Source organism: Macaca nemestrina, chromosome 2, assembly GCF_043159975.1.
Source record: "Macaca nemestrina isolate mMacNem1 chromosome 2, mMacNem.hap1, whole genome shotgun sequence".
NCBI lineage: Eukaryota > Metazoa > Chordata > Mammalia > Primates > Cercopithecidae > Macaca > Macaca nemestrina.
Window position 1 is genome coordinate 158,150,985 of NC_092126.1, and position 24,337 is coordinate 158,175,321.

Here is a 24,337-nt window from a genome sequence, read left to right on the forward strand (position 1 = left end):
TTGATATACCACATTTCAAATACTCTTTTTGTAGAATCTAAAAACTGACATTTCTAAGCCCACTGAAGCCTATTAGGAAAAAAAGAATATCCAGTCCTCAACAGTAGAAGCAAGCTATCTGGGAAAACGCTTTGTGATGTTTTGTTTCATATTACAGAATGGATGCTGTATTTTGATTCACCAGGTTTCAAACTTTCTTTTAGTAGAATCTATGAAGTGACATTTCTGAGCTCATTGATGCCTTATAGGAACATATGAATATTCAGCCCTAAACAGTAGAAAGGGGCTATCTGGGAAGATGCTTGGTGATGTGCTGTTTCATATCACAGAATGGAACCTGTGTGTTGATTCACCAGGTTCCAAACACTTTTTTGTAAAATCTACAGAGTAACATTTATGAGTTCATTGAGGCCTCACTGGAACATATGAGTATCCAGCCCTAAAAACTAGAAACAAGCTATCAGTGACAATGTGTTGTGATGTGCTGGGTCATATTACAGAACAGAAACTGTGTTTTGATTTACCAAATTTGAAGCACTCCTTGAAGAATCTATGAAGTGACATTTCTTAGCCCATTGAGACCTTACAGGAATATACGAATATTTAATGTTAATCCTAGACATTAAAAAGGTGCTGTCTGTGAAAACACTTTGTGCTGTGCTGTTTTACATTAAAGAATGGAACCTTTGTTTTGATTCACCAGGTTCCAAACACTCTTTTTGTGGAATCTGTGAAGTGACATTTCTGAGCCTATCGAGGCCTTATGGAATAAAAGAATAACCTGCCGAGACCAGCTCAGTCGAGGAGACCCTAACACAGCAGCAGTAGAGGAATTAAAGACACACACACAGAAATACAGAGGTGTGAAGTGGGAAATCAGGGGTCTCACAGCCTTCAGAGCTGACAGCCCCGAACAAAGATTTACCCACGTATTTATTAACAGCAAACCAGTCATTAGCATTGTTTCTATAGATGTTAAATTAACTAAAAGTATCCCTTATGGGAAACGAAGGCATGGGCCGAATTAAAGGAATACGTTGGGCTAGTTAACTGTAGCAGGAGCATGTCCTTAAGGCACAGATCACTCACGCTATTGTTTGTGGCTTAAGAATGCCTTTAAGTGGTTTTCTGCCCTGGGCAGGCCAGGTGTTCCTTGCCTTCATTTCCATAGACCCACAACCTTCCAGCGTGGGCATCATGGCCATCATGAACCTGTTACAGTGCTGCAGAGATTTTGTTTATGGCCAGTTTTGGGGCCAGTTTATGGCCAGATTTTGGGGGCTGCTCCCAACATGTCCCCCTTTGATTTGCAAATCGATAAAAGCGAGGGCAGCTTTGTGACAGTGAGCTACTTCTCGCAGGAATCAGGATCTGAATCTGCAGACTATACAGAGACAAACAACACAGATTAAAAGTACAGTCATTGAAATAACAGAGCTTCCAAGTGTTTTTATCCATTTTAATGGGTTACTAGCTGCTAATTTGTCTGCAGCTCCTTTAAGCACTCCAGTTCCTGGCATTAAGGTCCGGTGTGCCTTAATTAATGCTTTTTTATTCTTTCCCAAATTTTAATCTTATTAAGAGTTATTAATAGTTTCCACAAATCCTTGTGTTTAGCTCCTAGAGTGGGCCATATCATGAGGTTGAGGTGCCACTATACCACCATGGTTCCAGATAATAGGAACTCTTGCCGTACTTCTTATTATATCTACCATCTGACCATTTGGTTCAGATCATCTGAACATTGTGTAACTGTGGCGTGCAGACTGAGAGGTGCAATTCAAGCTAAACATCCCCTTAGGGGACCAATTAATAATGATTCCCTAGGAATTGTTGTGCAGCACCTCTGCCTGTTCTGCAAAGCAATCTTCCTAAACAAGTATGTTCATTATTTCTGACTGGGTCTAATCCTGTTTACAAATAGGTTTTTGAGGGAGGTATGCCTCAATTATAGGAGCAGATTTATTATGGTAAATACTGAGATCAAAAAGCATGTGTAACTGTGTCATAGAGTGATTGCATGTAGGCATTATTGCCAGCCAAGATTGATCAATATGCCCAGTAAGTAGAACTGTTCTCTGTGTTAGCCCTTATTGAAGGAATACTCATAGTAATGATAACCGCTATCACAGCTACCATTAAATTACTCATCGTGACTGGTTGTCCCACTTTCCTCAAGTTTTCTTCTGCCATCTGTGACAGCTTCTTGATCTGTCCCCAGGTGGGTGGCTGTGTTCGACGGATGTTGCTCATGACAGTTGGGGTCCTCCTCAGTGTCAGCCTTGACATGGCTGCAACTGGGGGGTCCTTGGGGTCCTCCCGGAGTCTCTTCCTCAGCATCTGGCTCATGATAAGGTTTCAGGTGTCTTGATGGTATCCAAATAGGCTGCTGATTTTGGCCTGGACAAATGCAAGCATAACTTCTACCCCAAGTTATTATTTTACCTATTTCCCAACTTTTTGTTATTGGATCTCTCCACCAAATCAGTTGTTCTGTTTCTGTCTTTGCAGCTGGTTTCTGTAGACACTGTTCAGCTGCTGATGACATCTGGCCTTTGGGCAGGCTCAAAAAATTTAAAGTTAATAATGCTAGGTTCATTTGCATCTGTGAGGTTCCATATTCTTTGTCTCCCCCTTTCTGCTTTTACAACTGCAGTTTCAGGGAAAGATTCATTCTTTCCACTATGGCTTGTCCTTGAGAATTGTATGGGATACTGGTAATGTGTTTAATATTCCACATAGAGAAAAATGTAGCTAGAGCTTGGCTAGTAGAGCCTGGGGCATTATCTGTTTTAATAGAAGCTGGAATGCCCATCACCGCAAAACACTGCAAAAGGTGATGTTTAACACAGACAGAAGACTGTCCTGATTGGCATGTAGCCCAAAGTGAGAAAAGGTGTCCACACATACATGTACATAAGCTAGTCTCCCAAACGATGGAACATGTGTGACATCCATTTGCCAAAGAGAGTTAGGTTCCAGTCCTCGAGGATTAACTCCTCCTGTAAAAGATGAGGAATGTACCATTTGGCAAGTTGGGCATCGCTGGATAATAGCTTTAGCTTCTTTCCAGGTAATGCTGTATCTGTGTTTGAGACCAGAGGCATTAACATGGGTTAAATTGTGGAAGTGTCTAGCATTAGATATTGCAGTAGCAATTAGGTGATCAGCCATTTGATTCCCTTCAGTCAAAGGTCCTGGAAGTGGTGTATGAGCCCTAATGTGAGTGATGTAAAAAGGATGCATTCTACTCCTAACTGCTGTTTGCAATTGAGTAAATAAAGTCATGAGTTGTTTATCTGCATGAAATCATAACTGAGCATTTTCAATTAACTGTGTGGAATGAACCATGTATGAAGAATCAGAAATCACATTAATAGGCATATCAAAAGCAGTCAATAGCTCAGTTACAGCTACAAGCTCCACTTTTTGAGCTGAAGTATAGGGCGTCTGGAAAACTTTGCTTTTTGAGCCAGAATAAGTATCTTTCCCATTACTAGACCCATCTGTAAAACAATGAAAGTGCTTAGCCAGCTGCAGGTTGTCTACCGCAGGAATTGTAAATGCAAACCATTTACAGTCTTGCTCAGCTAAAGGGATAGTAAAGAAATAGTCTTTTAAATCTATGACCATTAAAGGCCAATTTTTTGGAATTATAGCAGGAGAAGGCAATCCTGGCTGTAATGCTCCTATAGGTTGTATAACTGAATTGCTGGCTCTTAAGTCAGTTAACATTCTCCATTTATCTGATTTTTTTCTTAATTATGAAAACTGGAGAATTCCACAGGGAAAATGTTGGAGCTATGTGCCCATTTTCTAATTGTTCAGTAACTAATTTCTCTAAAGCCTCTAGTTTCTCTTTACTTAACAGCCATTGTCTATCCAAATTGGCTTATCTGTTAACCATTTTAAAGGTATAGGTTCTGGAGGCTTAACAGTGGCCGCCATCAAAAATGATATCCTAATCTTTGGCGGGAACTTTTTAAACCTTGCAAATTTTTTTTTCTAGTCCCATACCAGGGACATACCCCATTTCATGCATTATATGTTGACTTTGATGGCTATATAATTGTTCTGGAATTAGAACTTGTGCTCCCCATTGTAATAAATACTTTCCCCATAAATTTACAGGTATAGAAGTTATAATTGATTGAGTAGTCCCAGGTTGTCCATCGGGCCCTTCACGATGCAAAATATAACTACTTTGATATACTTCAGGGGCTTTACCAACTCCAACTATGTTAAATTGAGCGGGTTGAATTGGCCACGCGGATGGCCAGTGTTGTAGCGAAATGATTGAAATATCTGCTCCTGTATCTACCAAACCTTTAAATTTTTTTCCCTGAATAGTTATCTCACAGGTAGGGCATTTATCAGTAATTTGATTTACCCAATAAGCTGCTTTGCCTTGTTTATTTGTGCTTCCAAATCCTCCTGTTCATTTAATTTCACTTTTTCCCATTCCCACATATGGCACAATCAGGAGCTGTGCTATGCGCTCTCCTGGCTCTGCTTTCCAGGGAACAGAAGTAGATATAACAATTTGAATTTCCCCATTGTAATCTAAATCAACGACTCCTGTAGTAGTTGTACTTAAACTAGACTTTCCTAAAAGTCTAGTTTTAGGACCCTGCTGGCAAGACTCCTCTTGCGACCTTTTGCGGGGGTTCCCCAGGCAGAAGGCCCACAGCTTTTGTGCAGCATAAATCTACTGCGGCACGACCGGCTGTGGCGGGGGACAGACAATGCACAGGGGTGAGGGAATGGCCTGACCTGGAAATGCCCCGGTTTAGAATGGGGCCAAGGACGGGCCCCTCATGGCGTTTCCCAAAATCGGGTTCCCTTCTTTATCAAACTTAGAATGACACTGATTAGCCCAAAGTTTTCCTTTTTTACATTTTGGGCATATTTCAGGCTCAGCAGTTTTCTTTTTTCCCCTATCTGTCAGCCTGACTTGCTGATTTTTTCTACATTCTTTTTAGTATGACCATGCTTCCCACAGTTAAAACAAGCTCCAGGAAACAGAGTATTTCCTTTATCCACTCTCAGTCCTGCCATAGCCTGTGCCAACAAAGTAGCTTTATGCAGATTACCTCCGATACCATCACAGGCCTTGATATAATCAACTAAATGTGCTTTCCTGAATTTAAAAGGAAAAGGCTCAATCCGTTGATCTGGGGGGTGTACTCTTAACAGAGAACTACCAAGCCTTTTATCACCCTCTCACCTAGCTTGCTGAATTCCTGCCTGAATAGAACTAAGAGTGGTCGCTCAAGGCGCTGCTTGAACAGTCACTGGGGCTACTTTTTGCCCAGTGTCCTCTGGAAAAGAAAGGTCTGGAGGGTCTTTTTCTTCAAAATAATAATGAGGGGGTACAGAAGGGTAGGTATGAACCTCTCCTTCCTTTACCACTTTAACGTTAGCTGGTAAATAAACATGATCTGTAACCTCTTGTGTTACTTCGCTATACTCTCCTTCCTCCTCATGATCAGTGTGAAAAAGTTCCAACGTGGAATGAACCAGACCCTACACTTGTCCCATTATTACCTTGACACTTCCGAGCTCCCCTTCTTACTCACCACGGGGATTGCTTTAAAAGTACTCGCGTGTCCTCCAGCTAGTTTTCTGTTCCAACCATTGCTCCGGCGACCCTTTAACCTGGATTTGAACCCCCACAAATGGATGCCACTTGCCGAGACCAGCTCGGTCGGGGAGACCCTAACCCAGTGGCACTAGAGGAATTAAAGACACACACACAGAAATATAGAGGTGTGAAGTGGGAAATCAGGGGTCTCACAGCCTTCAGAGCTGACAGCCCTGAACAGAGATTTACCCACGTATTTATTAACAGCAAACCAGTTATTAGCATTGTTTCTATAGATGTTAAATTAACTAAAAGTATCCCTTATGGGAAACGAAGGCATGGGCTGAATTAAAGGAATAGGTTGGGCGAGTTAACTGCAGCCGGAGCATGTCCTTAAGGCACAGATCACTCATGCTATTGTTTGTGGCTTAAGAATGCCTTTAAGCGGTTTTCCATCCTGGGCGGGCCAGGTGTTCCTTGCCATCATTCCCGTAAACACACAACCTTCCAGTGTGGGCATCATGGCCATCATGAACCTGTTACAGTGCTGCAGAGATTTTGTTTATGGCCAGTTTTGGGGCCAGTTTATGGCCAGATTTTGGGGGGCCTGCTCCCAGCAATAACCAGGGCTAAGAACAAGAAACAATCTATCTGTGAAAATTGTTTATGATATGCTGTTTTATATCACAGAATAGAACCTGTGTTTTGATTCACCACATTCCAAACACTCGTTTTTCAGAATCTACGAAGTGACATTTCTGAGATCACTGAAGCCTATTAGGAACAAATGAATATCCAGCTCTAAAAACTAGAAAGAAGCTATCTGTGAAAAGACTTTGTGATGTGCTGTTTCATATCACAGAATGGAACCTGTGTTTTGATTCACCAGTTTCCAAACAGTCTTTTTGTAGAATCTACAAAGTGACATTTCTGAGTCCATTGAGGCCTATTAGGAAAAAACGAATATCCAGCCCTAATAACTAGAAACAAGCTATCTGTGAATATGCTTTGTGATGTGCTGTTCCATATCTAAGATTGAAACCTGTGTTTAAATTAACCAGCTTCCAAACACTCTTTTTGCAGATTCTATAAAGGGACATTACTGAGCCGATTGTTGCCTATTAGGAAAAAACTAATACCCAGCCCTAAAAACAAGAAACAAGCTATATGCGAAAACACTTCCTGATGTGCTGTTTAGTATCACAGAATGGAACCTGTAGTTTTTATCCACCGGATTTCAAACACTCTTTTCATAGAATCTATGAAGCAACATTTCTGAGACCATGGAGTCCTATTAGGAAATAACAAATATCCAGTCCTTAAAAGTAGAAACAAGCTATCAGTGAAAATGCTTTTTGATGTGCTGTTTCCTATCACAGAATGAAACCTGTTTTTGATTCACCAGCTGCTGAACACTGTTTTCGTAGAATCTACGAAGTGACATTTCTGAGCCCATTGAGGCCTTATGGGAAAAAATGAATATCCAGGCCTAAGAAATAGATACAAACTATCCGTGAATATGCTTTGTGATTTGCTGTTTCATATTACAGAATGGAACATGTGTTTTGAATCACCACGTTCCATCCGTTTGTAGAATCTAGGAAGTGACATTCCTGAGCCCATTGAGGCCTATTAGGAAAAAACAAATACCCAGCCCTAAAAACTAGAAACAAGCTATCAGTGAAAACTCTTTGTGATTTGCTGTTTTATATCACATAATGGAAGTTGTGCTTTGATTGAACAGGTTCCAAACACTCTTTTTGTGGAATCTACGAAGCGACATTTCTGAGCCCATAGAGGCTTTGTAGGAACAAATGTCCAGCCTTAAAAACTAGAAACAAGCTATCTGTGAAAATGGCTTGTGATGTGCTATTTTATATCACAGATTGGAGCCTGTGTTTTCATTCACCAGGTTCCAAACCTGCTTTTTGTAGACTCTACAAAGTGACATTTCTGAGCCCATTGAAGCCTATAAAGGAAAAAATGAATATCCAGTCCTAAATACCAGAAACAAGCTCTCTGTGAAAACGCTTTGCCAGATTGGAACCTGTGTTTTAATTCACCAGGTTCCAAACACTCTTTTTGTAATTCTATGAAGTGACATTACTAAGCCAATTGGGGCCTATTAGGAAAAAAATATCCAGCCCTAAAAACAATAAACAAGCTATCTGTGAAAATACATTCTGATGTGCTGTTTAATATCTCAGATTGGAACCTGTATTTTGATTCACCAGGTTCCAAACACTCTTTTTGTAGAATCTAAAAAGTGACATTTCTGAGCGCATTGAGGCCTCTTAGGAAAATACAAGTATCCAGCCCTAAAAATTAAAAAGAAACTATTTGTGAAAACACTATGTGATACAGAGATTTATGTGTCAAAATTATTCCATGAATGTTCTGCATAGTTTTACATCGTGAAACCAGGTATTTTATCTTTTTTTCCCACCCACCGTATGGCCGTATTTCTTTGTGTGATTAAACTTTATGAGGATTTTTCATGATAGTTATTTAAAATTCCTCCTACCTCCTTTCTGGGTTTACCAAAGAGGTGTCTATCTCCATGTATTCCCTGTACTCCATGGTCAGTAAAAGACACTTTCCTCTTTATTCCTTTGCTAAAACAGTAAGGAATGCCCTCATAGAAAGGGAGGAGATGTATGCCTTTTTTTTTTAATTATAGAAGAAATTCCCTAAATACAATGTGCTATCCTGCAATGGATCTTGGAACAGAAAAAGGATGTAAGTGGAAAAACTGGTGAAATCCAAGCAAGATTTGTAGTTTAGTTAATAGTATTGTACAGATGTTAATTTCTTAGTTTTCATAAATGTACCATGGTTATGTAAGATGTCTAAGTAAAGGGTATATGTGAGAATTGTCTCTACTCTTTGTAACTCTTCTTTAATTTGAAATTATTTCAAAATAAAAGTTTAAAATAAGTGAAGGAAAATCATACCTGTAGAAAATTTAGAAGATACATAAAAGCATAAAGAAGTAAAAAGTACACACTTAAAAATAAATGGAACACTTTACATATTTTGCACATCTATTTCCCATGGAAAGTAACAGTCCAGTAACTACCATATAGTATATACTTAATAAAGTCTAGGTCCTTTGCACTTAAGGCCATATTCCTTTGAGAATTGGACAAAATGAGTTGTTCCATGAAATAACCAAAGATTTAGAAAGGACTTGGCAATGAAGATTCCTAAGGGGAATATTTTGGCTCCTGAAGATCTTCACCTGGCAACAACAGCCTGGCTTCCTTTCTCCTTTCTCTCAGTTTTCCTTCTTTGCCCTTTCTTTTTTTAGACAGAGTCTCACTCTGTCACCCAGGTGTAGTGGTACATTCTTGGCTCACTGCAACCTCTACCTCCCAGGTTCAAGCGATTCTCCTGCCTCAGCCTCCCAAGTACCTAGGATTACAGGCACCTGCCACCACACCTGGCTAATTTTTATATTTTTAGTAGACAGGGTTTCACCATGTTGGCCAGGCTGGTCTTGAACTCCTGACCTCAGGTGATCCACCCGCCTTGGCGTCCCAAAGTGCTGGGATTTCAGGCGTGAGCCACCACGTCTGGCCCTTCTTTGCCCTTTCAACTCCTAGTCACTTTCTCAGAAGGAAGAAAAACATAGTAATAATTTGGATGCTTTTTCCAGAGCAGTCATTACCAGTTGTGGCCTCGTTACCTTCACTTGTTTTGTTTTGTTTTGTTTTGTTTTGTGAAATGGAGTCTAGTTCTGTCGCTCAGGCTGGAGTGCCATGGCATGATCTCGGCTCACTACAACCGCTGCCTCCCAGGATCAAGCGATTCTTAGGCCTCAGGCTGCCGAGTAGCTGCGATTACAGGTATACGCCACCATGCCTAGCTAATTTTTGTATTTTTAGTAGAGACGGGATTTTGCCATGTTGGCCAGACTGGTCTTCAACTCCTGACCTCAAGTGATCTGCCCACCTTGGCCTTAAAAATTGCTAGTATTACAGGCGTGAGCCACCATGCCCAGCCACCTTCACTTGTTTTGATGCCTAGCTTCTCACAAATCAGAAGAAACACCAGTTTTATGACACCAGAGTTCCCAAAATTGCCTGGTTAAAAGGGAGGCAGATGCCAGTATTAGAGGAAGGACAGAGTCCAAAATTAGGACAGAGGAAATAATAGATGGACAGGAGAAAACAGAAAACCCCTCAAAGTGCACCAAAAAATACAAAAAACTTACCCGGATGTGGTGGCGGGTGCCTATAATTTCAGCAGGAGGTTCACTTGGACCCAGAAGGTGGAGGTTGCAGTGAGCCAAGATCACGCCACTGCAGTCCAGACTGGACAACAGAGCGGGACTCTGTCTGGGAAAAAAAAAAAAAAAAAAAAAAAACATTTTTAACTGTTTTAAGAAATCTGTTTTAAGGAGTCCTCCAGGTGATCCAGTTGCAAACTCAAGTTTGGAAACCCTGCCATAAATTCTTTTGTGTGTCTTAACTGATAAAATCCCACCTTTGGATAAACCCAGTGCTCGTCTTCCACCTTACTTACACCTTGGCAGCTAAGCTCTGCTGGAGAAAAGCACTCGACTGGGTATTAATTGGTATCATAAATTCAGTCACCAGCCTCAGCTGGGTTCTGCCCAGCAAACTTACCTTTCTCAAGATGCTTATTCTCTTACTCTCTTAGGGTGGCCAGATTTAGGAAAGACAAAAAAAAAAAAAAAAAAAAAAAAAGAAGGATACCTAGTCAAATTTGAATTTCAGAGAAACATACTACTTACCATAAAAAATTATTTCATGTTAAACTGAAATTCATATTTGGCTGGCCATCCAGATTTGTCGTTGCTAAATCTGGCAACCCTCACTAAGAAAGATATGTAGTCCTCAGGGCAGGCCATTTGGAGGAGAGCTGGAGGTGACATGGGAGAAAACCAGCATGGACAACAGGGAGGGAATGCAAGCCCTGTCGGTCCTTGTGACTCTGACCTTGACGGTGTGGATATCCTGCTGAAGCTGGGACATTTTGTCGCAGAGCTAAACACATACACCTGGCCCAGAAGTCAGAGATGCTGGAGGAGAAGTCGGGGCAGCTGCAGGCCTGGCTTTGGCTCACACCAGTGAAGCAGGCCAGTAACTCAGTGACAAAGTGTGTGAGCTACACAATGACTGTTGCTTCACTTCTGCCCTCAAAATCTCCCACAAAAATCTCTCTGTGGACCATCCTAACTGGAAACATGTCGGGAAGGGAATTTGGGGAAATGTAGTTCAATCTAGGCAAGGTGACACATTATAATGTCATCATACCTATTACTCATTTTAAAAAGAGACTTGAGGTCGAGTACCAGGGACAAATGAATAATTTGCACAGAAGAAATAGTTACCCTTGGGCCGGGTGCAGTGGCTCACACCTGTAATCTTAGCACTTTGGGAGGCTGAGGTGGGTGGATCACGAGGTAAGGAGTTCGAGACCAGCCTGGCCAATGTTGTGAAACCCTGTCTGTACTAAAAAAAAATACAAAATTAGCCAGGCATGGTGTGCACCTGTAATCCCAGCTACTCAGGAGGCTGAGGCAGGAGAATCGCTTGAACCCGGGAGGCGGAGATTGCCCGTGAGTCAAGATCATGTCACTGCACTCCAGCCTGGGTGACAGTGCGGGACTCTGCCTTAAAAAAAAAGAAAGAAAAAAAGAAAGAAAAAAGAAAAGACAAGACAAGAAAAGTGAAATAGCTACCCTTTGTTGAATGCATATACATTCAACACTTCTTATCTATAAAATACACTTTACATAAATTTTGCTTATATAGATGACCTCTATACAAACTATACAGTTTTGTATACAGGTATACAAAACTATACAATTTTAGTTGTAACAATGCTTCAATGCTGGTATTATTAATAGCATTTTATAGATGAAGAAACTAAGAAAGAAGTGGAAAAATTTGCCCATGAACATACAAGCAAGGGAAAGAGCTGTTATTCGTAGTCAGGTCTCTCCAAAGCCTATATTCCTAACCACTGTACACTGTGTTATCTGGACTCCCAACAAACTGTAGACTTCCATTTCATAAGCATTAAATCTGCAGTCTCCAGGCCACCTGGGAAACCTTCACACATTGCCACTCCTCTGTGATTTTCACCTGACACCACTGGTTTGGGAACAAGTTCTTGAAGTGCTTGTTACACTCCCTGAGAACTCCCTTAAGTTGGAATCCCAGCCCTTCCACTTAGTAGTTGGATGGCCCTGGGTGAGTTACCTAACTTTCATCAGCCTCACCCTCTTCATTAGGGCAGTTAATTCCCACCTTATGAAATCGTGGGAAAGATCAGATTACACTAATGCCAAGAAAACATCTGATACAGCCTGACTGTCCTAGACATTCCACCAGTAAGAGTTTCCCGCATTCCTGAATGAATTCGCCACCACTTCCTATATCCAGGCTGAAGACCCTTTAAATTATACCTTTCATCCTAATTTCTTACTCTTCCTCCAGGTCTGTATTTCCTGTTTCCCACTTGGAGACATAGCAAACCCCCAATCATCTTACATCTGAGCCATGATTCCCAGTCCTTTGTACTCTCAATGCCACCTTTGATGCCATCTTTTAGTCTTTTAGCTTACTTCCTTAAAATCATCTCCATTTCCCTCTCCCTCTGCCTTGCTCAGACATCATGCACGCAGCATGACTGTCTTTCCTGAGCCACTGGAGAAAAGAACTTTCCATTTGTAGCGCCATATTTTTAAAAGAATGTTGGCAAATCAGTGCAGATTGATCAGGGTGATGGGGCCTGGAAACTGGCATATGCCAGAATGAGTTTGGTGGGGGGTGGGGTTTGGGGGTTTTGTTTATTTGTTTGTTTTTGTCTTAAAAGCAGAAGTCCAAAGTTTGTCAGTGGGAAGAGAAGGTCCTTTGCTCTGTGTCCTTCAAAGTGCAGATGTGATCCATAGAAAGTGAATTTCTGTTCAACATAAGGAAATGTTGAGGATGAGAGTCCCAGCCAATGAAGCGAGTGTGATCACATGAGGGTCTCTATCTTCCTCACCTACTTTGCTCATCCCATTGAAATGTATGAGGCTCTCAGCAAAGACCGATTCACCATCTGCTATAAGAATTAAAGAAACAACTCACCAAGCTTCAAGCATGTGCATAGTAGCACCTTTATTAAATGACCCTAGACCCTCTAGAATCATATGCAATCCATTTTGAATCTGTTTGAAACTAGTCTCGCCAGCACGAGTGATGTGTAGCCTAAAGCCTACCAATGGCAAAGAGGAGTTTACAGTTCCTCTCTGAGCCAGCCAGAGACTGAACTCATAATATTGCCCTAAATAATAGTCTACTTCTTTGCTGTAGGTATAGTGCTTTCAGTGTTCAGCTCGGATAGCCCCAGTTTCAGACCAGTCTTTTTGTTTGTTTGGTTTGGTTTTTTTTTTTAAATAGAGATATGGGTCTCACTATGTGGCCCAGGCTGGTCTTGAACCTGGTCTCAAGGGATCCTCCCACCTTGACCTTTCAGAGTGCTAGGATTATATGTGTGAGCCACTGTCCCTGGCCCAGTTTCAGACTGTTAATGGTCGTTATATTAGTCAGCTTGGGCTGCCATGACAAAATACTACAGACTGGGTGGCCTAAACAACAGAAATTTATTTCTTGCAGTTCTGGAGGTTGGAAGTCTGAGATCAAGGTGCCAGCTGATTTAGTTCCTGATGAGGGCTGTCTTCCTCGCAAACAGCTGCTTTTTTCCTGTGTCCTTACATGGCAGAGAGAAAGTGCACATGTGTGAGTGAGCTCACCTCCCAAAGGCCCCATCTCCAAATACCATCACATTGAAGGTTAGAGCTTCAGACATGAATTTGTGGGGAGGGGAAAAATATTCAGTCTGTATCCATGGTCTTTCTTTTCTTTCTTACCAAAGTCATATTAGGCCAGGTGCAGTGGGTCATGCCTGTGATCCCAGCATGTGGGAGCCTCAGATGGGCAGATCACTTGAGGATAGGAGTTCGAGACCAGCCTGGACAACATGGTGAAACCCCGTCTCTACTAAAATACAAAAATTAGCCTGGCATGGTAGTGCATGTCTGTAGTCTCAGCTACTTGGCAGGCTGACGCACAAGAATCACATGAACCTGGAGGCAGAGGTGGCAGTGAGATGAGATCGTGCCACTGCACTCCAGCCTGGGTGGAAATGTGAGACTCTGTTTCAAAAACAAGCAAAGTCATATTAGTAAGACAGAGTTTTGTCTTTTTTGTTTTGTTTTGTTTTTGACAGGGTTTTGTTCTGTCGCTCTTGCCAGAGTGCAGTGAAACAACCAGGGCTCACTGCAGCCTTGAACTCCTGGGCTCAAGGGATCCTCCTTCTTCAGCCTCCTGAGCAGCTGGGATTACAGGCACATGCCACAGTGCCCAGGTAATTTTTTAATTTTTTTGTACAGATAGGGTCTTGCTATATTTCCTAGGCTGGTCTTGAACTCCTGGCTTCAAATCATCCTCCCACCTTAGCCTCTCAAAGTGCTAGGATGACAGGCATCAGCCACCTCGCTGATGTACATGGGCCACAGGAAGTTGGTGTGCTTCACACAGGCCAGAGTGACCGGCAGCATCTTCATTCTGGCTATTGCATGCCAGGGGCTGATGATGGTGCCTGCCTCCTGGATCATATTCAGAAGGGTTCCCTTATGGACATTGCCAGCAACGTTGGCATCATGTGGCCACATGATTCAGCAGATCTGGAGGGTGGACAGTATCTCAGGTGGAGGAGAATGCAGGTGTCTCCAAGCCTTATCTTTTCTTTTTCTTTAATTTTTTTGGGGGGGTTCACCTTTATTCTACGCCTATGCCTATGCTTACCCAAGACCTTATCTTTTATTCCTTTGGGGTTTTTTGTTTTGTTTTGTTTTTTGTTTTTTGTTTTTTTTGAGATGGAGTCTAGCTGTGTCACCCAGGCTGGAGTGCAGTGGTGCGGTCTCGGCTCACTGCTACCTCTACCTCCCAGGCTTAAGCAATTCTTGTGCCTCAGCCTCCTGAGTAGCTGGGACTACAGGTACTCACCACCATGTCTGGCTAATTTTTGTATTTTCAGTAGAGACGAGGTTTCACCATGTTGGTCACACTGCTCTCAAACTCATGGCCTCAGGTGATCCGCCTGCCTCAGCCTACCAAAGTGCTGGGATTACAGGCACGAGCCACCGTGCCGGGCCTCAAGGTCTTATCTTTTAAATAGCCCTTCTGCTCTTAAGAAGGTGAGAACCGAGTCAAAGGGACTTAACTGACTGAGTTGCCAACGGTACATGAAGGGTAAAGAGATCCTGCAATTCACGACCTGGGACCTCAGGCAAATGAAGATTGCTTAACCTCTATTGCCTCATCTATAAACTGGGGCCAGTAATGTTCATGGGGATGTTCGAGGGATTAAATGACTGAATAAATTTAAAGCAATTAGAGTAGCCTAGCATGAAGAAAGCCCTCAAAAATGTTACAATCATTACTTTCTTTAAATGAGAAGTTGGCCTTAGATAGCTTCCAATGTCCACCCTCTACAGTGTTTTTGATCATCTTGTGGGTTTTTTTCCTTTTCCCCTCACTTTGTGAGCCTGCCCTTTCCTATCCATTTCCATAGCTAGTCCCCTGGTCTAGGGTTACATTCTTATGCTTGTTGGGATGAAACAAAGGAGAGCTTCCCATTTTCCCCCAAAGGGGATCTCTCAAACACCCCTATGTTTGCAGCCCTTTCTCTTAACGTCTCCTTTCAGCTCCTCCAACTCCCAGACTGTGTGGTTCTGCACAACAGTGAAGAAATATTGAGGAATCAAAACAAGCTGAGGCAGGTAAGTCCCAGCCCCTCCTCCACTCAGATGCCGGAGGCCTGACACCAGTTAGGCTGGTGCACCTGCAGCATTCTGCCCTGGGTTTGCCTTCGATCCCACCCCTGCAGTCTAGCCACCAGGAAACAAAAAACCTCCTCTCTGGGTTTTCTAAGCCCTACCTTTTGGTCAGGGCAGATCAGAACCCAGGAAACCCCGAACTCCAGATAGGCATCTGAAGGGAGAGGTGTCTCCACTCTGCCTCCAGGTCAGGTCCTCGGAACTACACTTTGCCCTCACCTCACCTGACTGGTGCAGCACATCCAGCCTCGTGCTCCTTGTTTTCTGGACAGTTTCCTTTTGTTGTGTTTGATTTCCTTCTCCCAAGTAGTCATCCAGTTTCCACAGTGAATCCTGACTGGCACGCTAGAGTGTACATTAATCTCTAAGCCTCCCCGGGTGAGTGCTAGCAGGCCTGAACACATACTTGAAAGGTTGTGCCTCCCTTGCCTCCTGTTCCAGCTTCCTACCATCCAAACTACACAAATCAGCAAGTACCTCTTCCATATTTGTTTTTTTTAGTTAGCAGAGTCTCGCTCTGTTGCCCAGGCTACAGTGCAATGGTACAGTCATAGCTCACTACGGCCTCCAACTCCTGGGCTCAAGTGATCCTCCCACCTCAGCCTCCCAACTAGTTGGGACTACAGGTGCCTGCCACTACACCCAGCTAATTATTAAACTTTTTGTAGAGATGGGATCTCACTATGTTGCCCAGGCTGGTCTTGAACTCCTGGGCTTATGCAATGCTCTTGACTCACCCTCCCAAAGCGCTGGGATTATAGATGTGAGCCACACCATGCCCAGCTCACACTTTGAAGGGCAAGCAAGGTGTGGAATCCTAATTAGGGAAAAGGAGTCAGGCTGGTGGAATCAGGAGAAAGCAAAAAGAGAAAGCAGATAAGCTACAAGTCTGCCTTTCTTCACAGTCCAGGACACATAGCCCTCCTATGCAGATAACTCACACTCCTCCTGTGCCCAGCTATCACCAGACCCTTGGCTGATAGAAAATTGCAAGTTAGCTCACTGCAGCCTTGGCATTATCAGTATTGCACAAAGCCCTCTTCATCATATAGCATAAACACTATGCTATAAAATATCCAGCAAGCCTTTGTTTCTTTGCAGTCAGCTCGTCCCTTCTTGGCTGCCCATTGCTTTCTTGCAATGTATTTTCATACTTTCTCTAATAAATCTGCCATTCTTTTACCTACAACTGTCTTGGCAAATTATTTCACCCCCGTGCCACCAGCCCAGATAGTTGTCACTCACGCATGACACGAGGTACTAAATATTTCATCTTACAGGTAGTTGTGACCTTGGAGTTCTATGATTCATACAAACTGCGCTTTGAGCAGCATCCTGTGAGAGTTTGTTAAAAATATAAATTCTCGGCCGGGCGCGGTGGCTCAAGCCTGTAATCCCAGCACTTTGGGAGGCCGAGACGGGCGGATCACAAGGTCAGGAGATCGAGACCATCCTGGCTGACACAGTGAAACCCCGTCTCTACTAAAAAATACAAAAAAACTAGCCGGGCGAGGTGGCGGGCGCTTGTAGTCCCAGCTACTCGGGAGGCTGAGGCAGGAGAATGGCGTGAACCTGGGAGGCGGAGCTTGCAGTGAGCCAAGATCACGCCACTGCACTCCAGCCTGGGCTGCAGAGCGAGACTCTGTCTCAAAAAATATATATATATATATATATATATATATATATATATATATATATATATATATATATAAATTCTCTGACCAACCCCAGATCTATTAAATCCATTTCGGGGCTTGGAGCCCAGCAATCTGTTTTCATAAGCATATTAGAATTTGAAAAGTGCTGTTTGTAGACAACATTGATGAGCATCGCTGTTATTCTTCTTCCTTCCCCAACCCTCAATAGCATGTCAGTTCTCTGAAGACAGGCCCTGTATTCTTTTATGTTCACTCTTACATCCCTACTACGAAGAATGTGTTTGGTACAGAGTCAGTGCTTAATAAATAATTTGTTCAAATAAGAATTTAGAAATTAACCAGATCCCTCTTCCTAAGGTTTGTGTCTTCACTGATTGGCCAGACTCTTAAGTAGGGGGCTGGTGGGTGTGGAAAGGAAGACCTCATCCAGACTAAATTTTTGGTTCAACTTTGCAAATGCAGAGTGTGTGATCACAAAAGTCTTGGAGAGTTGGTTGGCTCATGGGCTTCTGAAATGTTGACCATTTTATACCCCAAACCCAAAGCACATCAGTCAAAATGAGCTGTTCAGATAGTGTGAGCAGCAAGCAGAAGAGATGCTAGAGCGCTGAAGCCTGTGGGTGGCCTCAAACTCACACAGCCCTTCTGCATCATACAACCTCTTAACAGGGTTCCTCAAAATAAGTTCATCTCATGCTTATCCCCAGACTACCTCTAGAGGAGACAACGAGACAGGGCAGGCAGAAACAAACAACTTATGTTTAGGGGCCCCGCTAGAATGATTTAGTCCATTGATGTATCCCAGAGTCAACATCATTTTCTGCCACACAGTAGGTGTTCAATAAATGTTTCTCTTTTTTTTAAGAGACAGGGTCTTGCTCTGTCGCCCAGGCTGCCCTCGAACTGGACTCAAGGGATCCTCTCGCCTCAGCCTCCTGAGTAGCTGGGACTACAGGCATGTGCCACCATGCATAACTTTTTATTTTTTATAAAGGGGGGGGGGTCTCACTATGTTTCCTAAGCTGGTCTCGAACTGCTGACCTCAGCAATCCTTCTGCCAAGGTCTCCCAAAGTGCTGGGGTTACAGGTGTAAGCCATTGTGCCTGGCCTATATTTCTTAAATGTTTGAAGGAAAATAAGCAAGATACCTTTGCTTTATAATGCTTGTGCTAAAAAGCCAATATCCTCTAGAATTGATATACTCCCTTAGTCTTGTCTTTCGAGGACATCCTGGATTTTTTTTTTTTTTTTTTTGAGACAGGGTCTCACTCTGTTGCCCAGGCTGGAGTGCAATGGCATGACCTTGGCTCACTGCAGCCTCCACCTCCCCAGTTCAAACGATTCTCATGCCTCAGTCTCCTGAGTAGGTGGGATTACAGGCACCCACCACCATGCCTGGCTAATTTTTGTATTATTGTAGAGACAGGGTTTCACCATGTTGCCCAGACTAGTCTCGAACTCCTGGACTTAAGCGGTCTGCCCACCTTGGCCTCCCAAAATGCTCTCAAAATCGGCATGAGCCACCATGCCCAGCCTCATTCTAGAGTCTTGAAAAGACTCTACGTGAGTCCAGAATGCTGTGACCGAAACACGCATCTGAGCCAAGTGCCCAAGGTCTTAGCCTTCAGGGAAGTTCCTTAATTCTCTCTTAGCAAGGCAGCTGGGTTGTGGGGCCTGCAGCGTAGCTCACACTCAATAAGCCAGCTCAGCATAGGCATAGGGAGGTCACCATGCCGATTCCAGGAATGCTTGCATGTCACTGAGAGCCATTGCCTTTATTTCTCACTGGAATCCCACGATCTCCTATCCCACTGAGAAGCTCAAAAGACAATTACCCAGTACATAAAAACTGGCTTGGGGATTTACTGAACAGTCCTTGGAAAGGGGTCAGTGTTGACGTAGGATTCGCAAAGCAGCACTCTCTCCCGGGTTACCGAAACACACATCATCAAATAAGGGTGCAATCACAGTTATTGCACAACTTAGCAGAGCAAGAGCAAATCAACTACACTGAAGGAGAGGTCAAAGCCTCCAGGCTTCACATGAGGCATCGGTTGTGTGCCTGTGGCCCAGATGCAATTCAGAGGGGTGACAAACACAAGGATATTGCCATTGGCTATGGCCTCACAGGCATCAGAAAAAGATGGCTTTCCTAGAATCAGAAAAAGCCGCCTTTACCTGTGTCTTCTGTCAGTCACCCTTTTCCCCACACACAGTGTAGCCTGTCCCTGGGTTAGGGATTTGGACCCTAGCTCTCAGCTTGCCAGGGCCACAGACACACTGTGCTAAAGTGCCTAGCTTCTGCCTCAGGTTCTGTATGAGGTCCCTTCATCACAGCGTGCGTTCAGAGTTCTTCTACCCACCCTCTTGCTTCCTGGCGGCTCACTGCTAAATGACCCAAGAGAGACACTTAGACATTTTCTTTTTCTTTTTCTTTTTCTTTTTTTTTTTTTTTTTTTTTTTGAGATGGAGTCTCACCCTGTCACCCGGGCTAAAGTGCAGTGGCACCATCTCAGCTCACTGCAACCTCCACCTCCTGGGTTAAAGCAATTCTACTGCCTCAGCCTCCCGGGTAGCTGGGATTACAGGCATGGGCCACCACACTCAGCTAATTTTCATATTTTTAGTAGAGGTGGGGTTTCACCATGTTGGCCAGCCTGGTCTCGAACTCCTGACCTCAGGTGATCCACCTGTCTTGACCTCCCAAAGTGCAGGGATTATAGGTGTGAGCCACCATGCCCAGGAAACATTTTCATTACCAGAGACCCCCAGGGTAATTTTTATTTTATTACAAAAGACATTTTATATTGCACACAAGCTTATAGATTAACTTTACTTATTTATATTCCTTTTCCCCACACATGAGCAAAATTTCTGCCTGGAAATACTAAATGTTATGATTTGCCACAACTCTTTAGTAAGCAGTGACTTCTGCATGCTGCTCAGAGAGTCTCAGCCTTTCCCTGTGCACTCCCTAATGCGTCAGATCACAAGGACACTCCGTCCCTACTTGTCTCAAGTTCCAGACAGATGGAAGATACAACATCTCCCAACACTTTGCTCTCTTGCTTTGCTTCATTAAGCCCTAAGATGAGCAGCTTGTGAAACGACTTCACATGGATCAGTCCCAGGGCCTCCCCCAAGGCTGATACGATTTACTAAAACTAGGCCGGGCACGGTGGCTCACACCTGTAATCCCAGCCCTTCAGGAGGCTGAGGTGGGCGGATCATGAGGTCAGGAGATAGAGACCATCCTGGCTAACACAGTGAAACCCCGTCTCTACTGAAAATACAAAAAAATTAGCCAGGCGTGATGGGGGGCGCCTGGCAGAGTCTTGCTCTGTCACCCAGGCTGAAGTGCAGTGGCACAATCTCAGCTCACTGCAGCCGCAACCTTCCAGGTTCAAGTGATTGTTCTGCCTCAGCCTCCTGAGTAGCTGGGACTACAGGTGAGCACCACCATACCTGGCTAATTTTTGTACTTTTAGTAGAGATGGGGGTTTCACCATATTGGCCAGGCTGGTCTGGAACTCAGGTCCTCAAGTGATCCGCCTGCCTCTGCCTCCCAAAGTGCTGGGATTACACATGTGAGCCACCAAGCCCAGGTGAAAGCTCTTTTTTTCCTGGCAAAATGTTCATGGTTTATTTATTTATTTATTTATTTATTTATTTATTTTACTCTTTTAAAAATTGCAGGCTGGGCAACATAGTGAGACCTTGTCTCTATGAAAAAATTTAAAAATTGCATGGTGCATGGTGGTTCATGCCTATAATCCCAACAGTTTGGGAGGCCAAGGTGAGCTGATCACTTGAGGTCAGGAGTTCAAGACCAGCCTGGGCAACATGGTGAAACCCCATTTCTACCAAAAACACGAAAAATAGCCAGGTGTGGTGGCATGTGCCTGTAATCCAAGCTACTTGGGAGGCTGAGGCAGAAGGATCACTTGTACTCAGAAGACCAAAGCTGCAGTGAGCTGAGATTGCACCATTGTATTCCAGCCTCAGCAACAGAGACCTTGTCTCAAAAAAAAATGAAAAAGAAAAAAAAAAAGATGTAAAATATATGTAATATAAAAGTCACCATTTCAATAATAGTCTTTCTTTTCTTTTTTTTTTTTTTTTTTTTTGAGACAGGATTTCACTCTGTTACCCAGGCTGAAGTGCAATGGTATGATCATAGCTCACTGCAACTGCAAATTCAAGCAATCCTGCCCCCTCAGCCTCCCAAGTAGCTAGGACTACAGGTGTACACCATCACTGCACCCAGACACTTTTTAAAAACCTTTTTGTAGAGATGAGGTCTTGCTATGTCGCCCAGGCTTGTCTCACACTCCTGGCCTCAAGCCATCCTCCTGCCTCAGCCTCCCAAAGTGTTGAGATTACAGGCATGAGCCACCATGCCCAGCCAACCATCTGGAAGTATACAATTCAGTGGCATTAATAACCTTTACCGTGTTGTGCAACAATCACCACTATCTATTTCCAAACATTTTCATCACCCTAGACAGAAACTGTGTACGCATTAAGCAATAATTCTCCATTCTGTCTTCTCTGCATGCCTTGGTAACCTCTATTCTACTTTTTGTTTCTGTAAATTTGTATATTCCAGATATTTCATGTCAGGCCTCTGAGCCCAAGCTAAGCCATCATATCCCCTGTGACCTGCACGTATACATCCAGATGGCCTGAAGCAACTGAAGATCCACAAAAGAAGTGAAAATAGCCTTAACTGATGACATTCCATCATTGGGATTTGTTTCTGCCCCACCCTAACTGATCAATGTACTTTGTAATCTTCCCCACCCTTAAGAAGGTTCTTTGTAATTCTCCCCACTCTTGAGAATGTACTTTGTGAGATCTACCCCCTGCCTGCAAAACATTGCTCCTAACTCCACCGCCTATCCCCAAACCTATAAGAACCAGTGATAATCCCACCACCCTTTGCTGACTCCTTTTTCGGACTCAGCCCGCCTGCACCCAGGTGAAATAAACAGCCTTGTTGCTCACACAAAGACTGTTTGGTGATCTGTCTTCACACGGACGCGTGTGACATTTCACAAGTGGAATTATACAACATTTGTTGTTTTGTGTCCGACTTCTTTCATTTAGTGTAATTTTTTCAAGATTCATCTGATGTAGCACATGGCAGAACTGCATTCTATTACATAATATGACTACATAATATTCCATTGTATGCATATATCACATTTTATTTGCATTCATCTGTTGATGGACACATGAGTCGTATCCACCTTTTGGCTATTGTGAATAATGCTGCTGTGAACACTGGTGTATAAATATCTGTTTGAGTCTCTGATTCCAGTTCTTTTAGGTATATACCTAGGAGTGGAATTGCTGGGTCATATGATAACTCTATGTTTAACTTTTTTTTGTCCATTTTATTTATTTATTTTTGTAATTATTATTATTTGTAATTATTTTATTTTAGATTCAGGTGGCCAGTGCGTAGGTTTGTTACATGTGTATACTGTGTGACACTGAGGCTTGGGCCTAATAATCCCATTGCCCAAGTAGTGAACATAGTACCCAGTAGGTAGTTTTGCAACGCTTCCCCCCAACCTTTGGAATCTCCAGTGTGTGTTGGTCCCATATTTGTGTACATGTGTACCAAATATTTGGTTTCCACTTCTAAGTGAGAACATGCGGTATTTGGTTTTCTGTTTCTGCTTTAATTCACTTATGATAATGGCCTCCAGCTGCATCCATGTTGCTGCAAAGAAATAATTTCATTCTTTTTTATGGCTGCGTAGTATTCTATGCTGTATATATAACCACATTTTCTTTATCCAGTTCACTGTTGACGGATACCTGGGTTGATTCCATGTCTTTTTTTTCTTTTCTTTTCTTTTTTTTCTTTTTGAGATGGAGTCTTGCTCTGTCGCAAGACTGGAGTGCAGTGGTGCCATCTTGGCTCAGTGCAACCTCCAACTCCCTGGTTCAAGTAATTCTCCTGCCTTAGCCTCACGAGTAGCTGGGATTACAGCCACGCACCACCATACCTGGCTAATTTTTGTATTTTTTGTATGGAAGGGGTTTCACTATGTCGGCCAGGCTTGTCTCAAACTCCTGACATCAGGTAATACACCTGACTCAGCCTTCCAAAGTGCTGGGATTACAGGCGTGAACCATCACACCCGGCATTTTTTTGTTTTGTTTTGTTGTTTTTGAAATAGGGTCTCACTTTGTCACCCAGGTTGGAGTGCAGTGGCGAGATCTCAACTCACTGCAGCCTTGACCTCCCGGGTTCAAGTGATCCTCCTGTACCCAAGTAGGTGGGAATACAGGTGTGCACCACTATGCGTGGTTATTTTTTGTATTTTTATTTTGTAGAAATGGGGTTTTGCCTTGTTGTCCAAGCTGGTCTCAAACTCCTAAGCTCAAGCGATCTGCCTGCCTCGGCTTCCCAAAGTGTTAGGATTACAGATGTGAGCCTCTGTGCCTGGCCTGACTCCATGTCTTTGCTATTATGAATAGTGCTACAATAAACATGCGAATGCAGGCGTTTTTTGCTAGAATGATTTAGTTTCTTTTGAGTATATACACATAATGGGATTGCTGGGTCAAATAGTAAATCTTTTTTTAGTTATATGAGAAGTCTCCACACTGTTTTTCATAAGGGCTGAACTAATTTGCATTCCCACCAACAGTGTAAAAATGTTCTTTTTTCCTCCAAAAGCTCGCCATCATGTTGTTTTTTGACTTTTTAATAATAGCCATTCTGGCCGGGCGCGGTGGCTCAAGCCTGTAATCCCAGCATTTTGGGAGGCCGAGGCGGGCGGATCACAAGGTCAGGAGATCGAGACCACAGTGAAACCCCGTCTCTACTAAAAATACAAAAAATTAGCCGGGCGCGGTGGCGGGCGCCTGTAGTCCCAGCTACTCAGGAGGCTGAGGCAGGAGAATGGCGGGAACCCAGGAGGCGGAGCTTGCAGTGAGCCGAGATCGCGCCACTGCACTCCAGCCTGGGCAACAGCGTGAGACTCCGTCTCAAAAAAAAAAAAAAAAAAAAAAATAGCCATTCTGACTGGTATGAGATGGTATCTCATTGTAGCTTTGATTTGCATCTCACTGATGATTAGTGATCTGAGCATTTTTTATAAGTTTCTTGGCCACTTGTTTTTTGTTGTTGTTTTGTTTGTTTGTTTTGAGGCAGAGTCTCTCTCTGTCGTCCAGGCTCTGTCGCCCAGGCTGGAGTGCCGTGGCGTGATCTTGGCT

The 24,337-nt window shown here is 43.3% G+C and overlaps 1 long non-coding RNA gene across 3 annotated transcripts in view; it reads left to right on the forward strand.

The window, feature by feature from the left end:
• Positions 1 to 22,151, forward strand: part of LOC105470244 (uncharacterized) — a 138,902-nt gene extending 116,751 nt beyond the window's left edge. The window contains exons 1-4 of one of the 3 annotated variants that reach the window (XR_011620298.1): positions 13,403 to 13,585; positions 13,832 to 13,969; positions 15,312 to 15,386; positions 21,711 to 22,150. This is a non-coding gene — a long non-coding RNA (uncharacterized lncRNA). The other 2 variants (XR_011620299.1, XR_011620297.1) reach the window with 2 other exon arrangements.
• Positions 22,152 to 24,337: the final 2,186 nt, after the last annotated feature.